Below are 3,142 nucleotides of genomic sequence, written 5' to 3'. Positions count from 1 at the left end.
TGATTTCACATTCATGAGAGCACATATTTTTGCAGCAGTTGAAGTTCTATGCAGATATTTAGCAACTACTGATTATTTTGGCGCTACATTTTTATTATAATTCTATCTTGTCTAAAAGTGTTTAGAATTAAAAAATATAACCATCCAGATAAAGAGACAGTAACTGTTGTCATGAACATCACAGCAAAGGAAAGACAACTTTATTTATATTAGGGATGCACCCCGAATCCGAATCCGTTATTCGGGAAATTCAAATAATGCGATGAAAACAGATTTTTCTTTCACACATCAATGGTCTCTTCCTGATTATACTTATTAAACTAATCAAGACATTTTGATGGCACTACACTTTATAAAAGTGAAGTTATTGAATATTTTTCCCATTAAGAAATTTACCAAAATTTAGCAAAGCATATTTTTCCAAACTAAGTCTTGTAATACAACTATGAGGAGATCATTGATGTGTGTAGTAATTTTGGTGGTACTACACTGTATAATACTGAAGTAATTGAATATTTTTCTTTTTTCAGTGTTGCACTTTGTAGACGGTCCCTGACCACTCGTATCACAGCCGGCTGCACATAGAGACCAATGTAATGTGTTATGTGTTGATTAAAATCAGGTTGAAGCTCGTTGTCTACCTTACTACAGTTAGAAAGAGCTGTCGTTTGTTTTTAACAACGTTTCTGTTATGAGTTATTGATCCGGGAAGTTTGAATCTGTCGATATCTTTCCAACTTTACTGAGGTACATCATCGAGGGGGGCTCCGTACATCAGCAATGCGTGGACTGTCAGGAATGATTGGAGGAAGTGCTGTATGAAGTAACTCGAGGGAACTGGAAACCTAGGGAACCTAGGGGTCTGCTACCGAGTAAAAATCAGATACCAGCATGATAAAAAAAATATACAGATATTATTATTATTATTATTCAACAGCTGTTTAATACTGACCATGTATGGATGTGATATGATTACTATCTTTGTTGTATGGCCTGGCTCAGGTTAAACCCTTTGTATAACATTAACAAATACATACAGAGAATGAATGCAAAGAGCTTTCTTTTATTATTCGGTTTGTCAGTTACAAAGAACATAAATAAATGAAGCTGGCTATGTTAAAAACAGTTGAGCCAAAACGAAGCATGGCCCGGAGCAGGCCTCGAACACAAACACACAAACACACACACACAGAAAGAGAGACAGAGTTGTGTTTTCATGACTTTTGATGACATTACATTGACTTACATTCATTTCCTGGAGACTTACCCTACCCGTAACTGTAACTGCTACTTGCCTAATCCTAGCCCTTACACCTAATCATAACCTAAACATAACCTTACCCTAACCCTAAACCAAGTCCTCACCCTAAAATATAATTATTTACATTATGGAGATGTGCATTTTGTCCCCATTTGGAAGGACAGTCCCCACAATGTGACTGTGTAAACAGGCTTAGGTCCCCACAACGTTGGTAATACAGGCCCACACACACACACACGCGAGTGTATGGATTAAGAAAAAAGCTGCAGACCTTGTTTTCTTTCCCCTCCATTCTGACCTACTTTTTTTTCAGGAGGAGCGCACCTGAGATGGTGCGCTGATTAAGGGAGGGAAGAAAAAGGGCGTAGGGACGTTGCTTAGGGGCGCATACTCTCTGGCACTCAGGCTGCAGCCGGCAGCACTGCTCGGATGACTCCCGTCTCGATTGTTTAGTTGTTTTGATCTTAGATGACCTTTTATCCCAGCATTTAGTTTGTGACTTTGTTTTTGGGCTGAAGATCTCCGGTAATTAAGTTTCCGTGCTTTTTGGTTTAAGTTAGACACTTTTGAGTTTAGACTAGAGGGATGAGCTGGGTGCAACGGTTCACTGCATTGCTGGCCCAGCGACTTCAACTGCTTTTGTTCATTTAACTGGGATCTCCAACGTTTTTTTATTTACTCAGTTAAATTTTTGATAGTTGCTTTTGTCCTGATTTAAAATAAAAGGATTGTTATATTTTCACAGAACTGTCTCTTGGCGTCCTTTCATATGCTTCGGTCTCTCCAGAGCCTTTGTTTGTTAGAGAGTAACATATTTGGGGGCTTTCAAAATAAAATTGCTTGGGCTTAGGAAAAGATTGACTTATTTAGGCTTAGAGGTGGCGTTCGCTGCTCTCTATACTTCCTGGTTCACAGCTACGTGGATTACATAGAAATTGATTTCATGCTGACCCAACACAGTCTCACCGCAGTTCATGAAATAGTCACAAAATTTCATCTGTTCGATTCATGTACATAGACGTGAATTTCCCATTTAATTAGTGACGCTCAGCACGACTTTCAACAACGTATTCTTTGTGTGTTTTCCTACGAATGTCCAGCAACACGTGACGCACTTGTCAATTTCCGCTCCAGTCTTTTCAAAATAAAACTACTTAGGTAGGTTTAGGAAAATATTGACTTGGTTAGGCTAGGAATTGGATTGGGTTGAAATAACTCTGGAAATGCTGTAAGTTAAGTGCGGAAAGTTGCATGACAAATAAATCAACTTTGACTTCTGGTTTCACACGGGACACGAATACCGGTCTCCTAGGGTGAAAGTCTTTTCTTTTTTTTTAACCGCCTTGAAACAATCTAAAAATAAAAATGTTTTAATTTTTTTTTTGATTCACTGCTTTGTTCTCACTAACGCCGCTCCCTCTCTTCATTCACTCTACAGCTCGTTCTACCATCGCTGCTCTCTGTCTCTCTCTCTCTCGACTCGTTGAACCGAGGAGGAGGGGCCAACTTTGAATGCTGGGTGTTGACAGCAACCGACATATATAACATATTATACCTTTAAACACAGAGAGATAAAGATGCAAATCTTTAACACGTGACACATGTATCAATTTCAGCTCCAGCCTTTTCAAAATAAAACTACTGAGTTAGGTTTAGGAAAAGATAGACTTGGTTAGGCTTAGGCTTACGTGGCGTTCACCACTCTCTATACTTCCCGGTTCACAATTACGTGGATTACATATGAATTGATTTCATGCTGACCCAACACAGCAGTTCGTGAAATAGTCATGAAATTTCATATATTTGGAAACCACGATAATTGCATGTGTTTGCATGCGCGCCCCACTGGCTAGCTCACAGCCTCCACTGTGCTCGTTACAG

The sequence above is a fragment of the Sebastes fasciatus genome, chromosome 18 (assembly GCF_043250625.1).
Source record: "Sebastes fasciatus isolate fSebFas1 chromosome 18, fSebFas1.pri, whole genome shotgun sequence".
NCBI lineage: Eukaryota > Metazoa > Chordata > Actinopteri > Perciformes > Sebastidae > Sebastes > Sebastes fasciatus.
Note: the sequence above shows the minus strand (reverse complement) of the source record.